Raw genomic sequence first — 8,216 nt, 5'->3', positions numbered from 1 at the left:
GCGGCGGAGGGAGGCCCGCATACCACACACACACACACACACACACACAAAAAAAAAAAAAAAAAAAAAAATTTTAAATTGAAATATAGTTGATTTACCATATTGTGTTAGTTTCAGATGTACAGCAAAGTGATTTGGTTGTATATATAATCTTTTAAAAAAATTCTTTTCCATTATAAGTTATTTAAAGATATTGAATATAGTTCCCTGTGCTATACAGTAAATCCTTGTTGTTTATCTAATTTATATACGGTAGTGTGTATCTGTTAATTCCATACTCCTAATTTATCCCTCTCCCTCCTTTCCCTTTGGTAACCATAAGTTTGTTTTCTATGTCTGTGAGTCTGTTCCTGTTTTGTACATAAGTTAATTTGTACTGTTTTTTAGATTCAACATTTAAGTGATGTCATAATATTTGTCTTTCTCTGACTTACTTCACTTAGTATGATAATCTCTAGGTCCATCCATGTTCTTGCAAATGGCATTATTTCATCCTTTTTAATGGCTGAGTAGTATTCCATTGTATATATTCACCACATCTTCTTTATCCATTCATCTGTCCATGGACATTTCGGTTGCTTCCATGTCTTAGCTATTGTAAATAGTGCTGCTATGAACATTGGGGTGCATGTATCTTTTCAAATTAGCTTTCGTCTTTTCTGGATATATGCCCAGGATTGGGATTGCTGGATCATATGATAACTCTATTTTTAGTTTTCCATAGTGGCTGCACCAGTTTACATTCCCATCAACAGTGTAGGAGGGTTCCCTTTTCTCCACACCCTCCCCAGCATTTATTATTTGTAGACTTTTTGATGATGGCCATTCTGATAAAAAAAATTAAACCTCTGTTATTATTTTATTTAAAAAATTATTGTAAAGCCATTGCTTTATTAAAAAATAGATTTTTTTTAGATTCATAGAAAAATTGAGTAGAAAGTACAGAGAGTTTCCATATACTCCCTAACCCCACATATACATAATCAACATCCCCCAACAGAGTGGTACAATTGATGAGCCTACAGGAACACGTCAGTATCACCCAGAGTCCATAGTTTACCTTAGGGTTCATTCTTTGTGTTGTACATTCTATGGGTTTTAACAAATGTGTAATGTCATATATCCATTGCCATATATATATATATATATATATATATATATATATAGAGAGAGAGAGAGAGAGAGAGAGAGAGAGAGAGAGAGAGAGAGAGAGAGAGAGGGAGAGAGGGAGAGAGGGAGAGAGGGAGAGAGGGAGAGAGAGTAGTTTCATTGCACTAAAAAATCCTCTGTGCTCCACCGCTCCACCTATTATTCACCCTATCTTCACTCCTAACCCATGGCTACCACTGATCTTTCTACTTTTTCTATAGTTGTGCCTTTTCCAGAATCATATAGTTGGAATCATACATTATGTAACCTTTTCAGATTGGCTTTTTTCACTTAGTAATATGCATTTATGTTTCTTCCATGTCTTTTCATGGCTTGACAGCTCATTTCTTTTTAGCGTGGAATAATATTCTGTTGTCTGGGTGTACCAAGTTTATTTATCCACTTATCTACAGAAGGATATCTTGGTTGCATCAAGTTTTGGCAGTTATGAATAAAACTGCTATAGACATCCATGTGCAAATTTTTGTGTGGACGTAAGTTTTCAATTTGCATAAGTACCAAAGGATGCAATCACCTAATCATATGGTAAGAGTATGTTTAATTTTGTAGGAAACTGTCAAAGTGTCTTCCAAAGTGACTGTACCATTTTGCATTCCCACCAACAGTGAATGAGATTTCCTGTTGCTTCACATCTTCGTGAGAATTTGGTGTTGTCAGTGTTTTGGATTTTGACCAAATGGGTATGTAATGATATCTCACTATTGTTTTAATTTACATTTTCCTGATGATATATGGTGTGGAGTAGCTTTTCATATGCTTACTTGCCGCCTGTGTATTTTCTTGGGTGAGGTGTCTGTTAAGGTCACTGACCTCTTTTTAAAATTGGGCTGTTCATTTGCTTATTGTTGAGTTTTAAGTATGTATTGGATAACAGTCCTTTATCTGATGTCTTTTACAGATATTTTCTCCCAGTCTCTGGCTTGTCTTCATTCTCTTGAGAGTGTTTTTTGCAAAGAAGAAATTTTTTATTTTAATGAAGTCCAGTTTATCAATTATTTCTTTCATGGATCATGCCTCTGCATGCCTCTGGCATTGCATGTAAAAAGTCATCACCAAACCCAAAGTCATCTACATTTTCTCCTATGCTATCTTCTAGAAGTTTTATAGGTTTGTGTTTTACATTCAGGTCTGTGATTCATATATATATATATATATATATATATATATATATATATATAAATATATATATATATATAATTTTATTTTTTATTTTTTAAAATTTTATTTATTTATTTTTGGCTGCGTTGGGTCTTCGTTGCTGCACGCGGGCTTTCTCTAGTTGTGAAGAGCGGGGGCTACTCTTGTTGTGGAGCATGGGCCCTAGGCGTATGACCTTCAGTAGTTGTGGCACGTGGGCTGAGTAGTTGTGGCTCGTGGGCTCTAGAGTGCAGGCTCAGTAGTTGTGGTGCACAGGCTTAGTTGCTCCACTGCGGCGTGTGGGATCTTCCCAGACCAGGGATTGAACCCATGTCCCCTGCATTGGCAGGCAGATTCTTAACCACTGTGCCACCAGGGAATCCCTATTTATTTATTTTTTACGAGTGGGTGTCCAGTTCCTGCATTTTTTGTTGAGAAGATTATCTTTGTTCCATTGTATTCCCTTTGCTCCTCTGCCAAAGATCAGTTGACTATATTTATATGGGTCTATTTATGGGCTTTCTGTTCTGTTCCATTGATCTATTTGTCTATTCTTTTACTAATACCACACTGTCCTGATTATTGTAGCCTTATAATAAGTCCTGATGTTGGGTAGTGTCAGTCCACCAACTTTGTTCTTCTCCTTCAATATTCTGGACCTTTTGCCTCTCCATATAAACTTTATAATCAGTTTGTTGATATCTTCAAAATAACTTGTTGGAATATTGATTGGGATTGCTTGAATCCATAGACCAAGTTGGGAAGAACTGACATGTTGACAGTATTGATTCTTCCTATCCATGAACATGGATTATCTCTCTGTTTATTTAGTTCTTTGATTTCTCTCATCAGAATTTTGTAGTTTTCCTCATATAGATCTCATACATATTTTGTTAGATTTATACCTAAGTATTTCATTTTGGGGGTACTAGTGTAAACAGTATTTCAAATTCCACTTGCTCATTGCTGGTATATAGGAAAGTGATCGACTTTTGTGTATGAAACTTATATCCTGCAACCCTGCTATCATCACTTATTAGTTTCAGGAGTTTCTGTTGATCCTTTTGGATTTTATACTTAGGCTCTCATGTCATCAACAAACAAAGTTTTCTTTCTTTCTTCCTAATCTGTATTCTTTTTATTTCCTTTTCTTGTCTTGTTGCATTAGCTAGGACTTCTAGTATGACATTGAAAAGCAGTGGTGATTGGAGATATCCTTGCCTTTTTTCTGATCTTCATGGGAAAGCTTCAAGTTGCTCACCATGATGTATGATGTTAACTATAGGTTTTTGTAGATATTCTTTATCAAATTGAGGAAGTTCCCCTCTATTCTTAGTTTACTGAGAGGTTTTATCATGAATGGGTGATGGATTTTATAAAGTGCTTTTTCTGTATCTATTAATATGATCATGTGATTCTTCTTCTTTAGCCTGTAGATGTGATGGATTATATTAATTGATTTTTGAATATGAAGCAGCCTGGCATCTCTGGGATAAATCCCACTAGGTGGTGCTGTATAATTCTTTGTCTACATTTTTGCATTCAGTTTGTTAATATTTTGTTGAGGATTTTTGCGTTTTATCACAGATATTGATCGGTACTTTTTTTTCTTGTAATATCTTTGTCTGTTTTGTTATTAGGGTAATGCTGGCCTCATAGGATAAGTTAGGAAGTATTCTCTCTAGTTCCATGTTCTGAAAGATATTGTAGAGAATTTATTTAATTTCTTTCTTAAACATTTTGTCGAATTCCCCATGAATTCTGGGCCTGGTGCTTTCTATTTTGGAAGGTTATTAAGTATTTTTCAATTTCTTTGATAGATATAGGCATATTCAGATTGCCTGTTTCTTCTTGTGTGAGTTTTGGCAGATTGTATCTTTCAAGGAATTGGTCCATTTTCATCTAGGTTATCAAATTTGTGGCCATAGGGTTGTTCATATTGTTCCTTTATTATCCTTTTAATGTCCATAGGATCTATAGTGATGTTGCTCTTTCATTTATGTTATTAGTAATTTGAGTCCTCTCTTTTTCCTTAGTTCACCTAGCTAGAGGCTTATTGATTTTATTGATCTTTTCAAAGAACCAGCTTTTGATTTTGTTGATTTTCTCTATTGATTTCCTGTTTTCAATTTCATCGATTTCTGCTCTAATTCTTATTATTTCTTTTCTTCTGCTTACTTTGGATTTAATTTGCTCTTCTTTTTCTAATTTCCTAAGGTAGAAGCTTAGGTGATTGATTTTAGATCTTTCTTCTTTTCTACTGTATGTTTTCATTGCTATAAATATTCTTCTAAGCACTGCTTTCACTACATCCCACAAAATTTGATGTTATGTTTTCATATCCATTTAGTTCAAAATATTGTTCAATTTCTCATGAGATTTCTTCTTTAACCCATAAGTTATTTAGACATATTTTGTTTAATATCCATATAGTTGCGGGGAGGTTCCAGCTTTCTTTCTGTTATTGATTTCTAGTTTAATTTCCTTGTGGTATGACAGCTGGCATTGGTGTCTTGGTGTCCTTGGTGAACTTTTTATGTGAGCTTGAGAAGAATATACATTCTGGTTTTGTTGGATGAAGTAGTCTATAGATATTTATTATATCCAGTTGATTGATGGTGCTGTTGAAATCAACTATGTTCTTACTGAAGTTCTGCTTGCTTAATCTTTCCATTTCTGATAGAGGGGTGTTGAAGTCTCCTAGCTATAATACTGGATTCATCTATTTCTTTGTGCAGTTCTATCAGTTTTTGCCCCATGCATTTTGATCCTCTGTTGTTAGAGGCATACGCATTAAGGATGGATATGTCTTCTTGGAGAATTGACTCTTTTATCATTATGTAATGCCTCTTTTTATCCCTGATAACTTTCCTTGGTCTGAAGTCTGCTCTGTCTGAAATTAATACACTATTAGTATTAATATAGCTACTCCTGCTTTCTTTTGGTTACTGTTATCATAGTATATCTTTCTCCATCAATTTTCTTTTATTCTATATATGTCTCTATATTTAAAGTAGATTAATACTTAGGTCTTATTTCTTGGCCTACTCTGAAATAATTGGTGCATTTAGGCCATTGATGTTCAAAAGGATTATTGATATAGTTGAATTAATGTCTACCGTAATTGTTACTGTCTTCTATTTGTTCCTTGTTCTTTGTTGCTATTTTTGCCTTTCACTTTTTTTCTGCCTTTTGTGGTTTTAATTAAGCATTTTATATGCTTCAGTTGTGTCTCCTTTATTAACACATTAGTTATACTTTTTAACTTTTTTTAGTGATTGCCTTAGAGTTGGCAGTATGTATTTACAATCAATCCAAGTTCATTTTCAAATAACACTATACCACTTCATGTGTAGTGTGAGTACCTTATAATAACAAAATAATCCTGATTCCTCTCTTCTGTCTCGTTTCATTGTTATCATTCATTTCACTTATACATAAGCATGTATGTTTATATATGTGTGCACTCATCCCTCAGTATCCACAGGGGATTGGTTCTAGGACCCTCTGCAGATACAAAAATTCACAAATGCTGAAGTCCCTTACAGTCGGCCCTCTGTATCCATGGATGCAGAACTCGTGGATATGGAGGACCAACTGTGTGTGAGTGTGTGTGTGTGTGTGTGTGTGTGTGTGTGTGTGTGTGTACTGATATTTATTTATTTATATAAAAGCATATATAATCAAATACATTGTTGCCATTATTATTTTGAACAAATTATTATGAGATCGATTATGAATAAGAAAAATAAATGTTTTTTATTTTACCTTCACTTATTCCTTCTTTCTTTCTTTATGCAGATCTGAGTTTTATCATTTTCTTTCTCACTAAAGATTTCTTTTGTCATTTCTTACATGTTCAGTCTACTAGTAATAGATTCCCTTAATTTTTACTTGAGTAAGTCTTCATTTCTCCTTCAGTTCTGAAGGATAATTTTTCAGGGTACAGAATTTTAGGTTGGTGGTGTGTTTTTTTTTTTCTCTCTTAGCATTTAAAATATTTCACTCCACTCTTTGCTTGCATGATTTATGAAGAGAAACAAGTGTAATTGTTATCTTTATTCTTCTATAGGTAAGGCATCCCTCCCTCACCCCCATCCACAGCTTCTTTTAGAGCTTTTTAAAATTGAAGTATAGTTGATTTACAATGTTGTGTTAATTACTGCTGTACAGCAAAGTGACTCAGTTATACATATACATATTCTTTTTCATATTTTCTATTATGGTTTATCACAGGATACTTTAGATTCCACATATACGTGATACCATATGATATTTGTCTTTCTCTTTCTGACTTACTTCACTTAGTACGATCATCTCTAGTTGTATCCATGTTGCTGAAAATGGCATTATTTCGTTCTTTTTTATGGCTGAGTAGTATTCCATTGTATATATGTACCACGTCTTCTTTATCCATTCATCTGTCAATGGACATTTAGGTTGTTTCCATGTCTTGGTTTCTATGAATAAATAGAGGTTTTTATCTTTGACGTTCTGTAGTTTGAAAATGATATGCCTACGTGTATTTGGAGAGAGGGGTTGGGGGTGGGCTATTTATCCTGCTCAGTGTACTCTGAGCTTCCTGGATCTGTGGTTTGGTGTCTGATGTTAATATAGGGGATTTTTCCATCATTATTGTTTCAAATATTTCTTCTGTTCCTTCTCTTTTTCTTCTGGATTTCTGATTATACTTACGTTACTTCTTTAGTAGTTGTCCCATAGTTATTGGATATTTTGTTCTTTTTTTCTCTCTCTCTTTTATTCTCTTTGCTTTTTTCAGTTTTGGTGGTTTCTAATGAGATATCCTCAAGTTCAGAGATTCTTTTCTCAGCTGCGTCCAGTCTGCTAATAAGCAAAACAAAGACATTTTTCTCATTGTTTTTGATCTCTAGCATTTTTTTTGGTTCATTCTTATAATTTCCTTTTCTCTGCTTACATTGCCCATCCATTTTTGCATCTTGTCTGTTTTATTCATTAAAGCCTTTAGCATCTTACAGTTGTTTAAAATTCCTGGTCTGATAATCCCAACATCCCTGCCATATCTGAGTCTCGTTCTCTTGCTTGCTCTGTCTCTTCCAACTGTGCTTTTTGCCTTTTAGTATGTCATAATTTTTCTTGATAGCCAGATATAATGTATTGGGTAAAAAGAACTGCTGTAAATATGCCTTTATTAATGTGATGGTAAATTGTGTATGTTGGGGACGTAGTTTTCTATAGTTCTATGAGTAGTAGGTCTTAGTCTTTTAGTGAGCCTGTCCCTCTGGACTATGAACTTCACACATGCCTCTAAGTCCCCTCACCCTTCAGTGGGACAGAATAGCTAGAGCCAGCTGGAGCTGGGTGTTTCTCTTCTCTTAGGCCAGTCAGGCTCTGATAAAACTCTAGCAGATTAGGCTTTAGTTAAATAGTTTCTCCTGAGGGCAGACTTGTTAGGCAGAATAGAATACTCTGGCATATTTCAAAATATTTCATTTCCCTTGCCCCTGCCTGAAGCATGAGGTGACTTTTCTCTGATATTCACTGGGAGGACCTGGTGAGATCCTGGAGGCAAAACTCACAAAAGTGTGCCCCCCATGACTGGGTCCCCTGGAGTTTTTATCTCTCAGATTGACCATACTGAGTCTCCAGCAACTCATCAGTTATAGTTCAAGTTTCCCTACCACAACACTGGTTCCTGCAGAGTAATTTTATTTTTACTTCTAAGTTTGAATAGGTATTCCATTCACATGGCTCAAAAATCAAAATGAAATATATGAAAAAATTCAGTGAAATGCCTCAACACCCTCCCCCCAAATAACTATTTTTTATTAATTTTTTGGTGTATCCTGAGTTTATATAAATATAAGCAACTGTGAATATATGGTCTTTTTTTTTTTTTTTTTTTTTTTTTTTTTTTTTTTTTTTTTTTT

The sequence above is a fragment of the Physeter macrocephalus genome, chromosome 8 (assembly GCF_002837175.3).
Source record: "Physeter macrocephalus isolate SW-GA chromosome 8, ASM283717v5, whole genome shotgun sequence".
Taxonomy (NCBI): Eukaryota; Metazoa; Chordata; class Mammalia; order Artiodactyla; family Physeteridae; genus Physeter; species Physeter macrocephalus.
The sequence above is the reverse complement of the archived record's forward strand: the minus strand, read 5'-3'. Positions refer to the sequence as shown.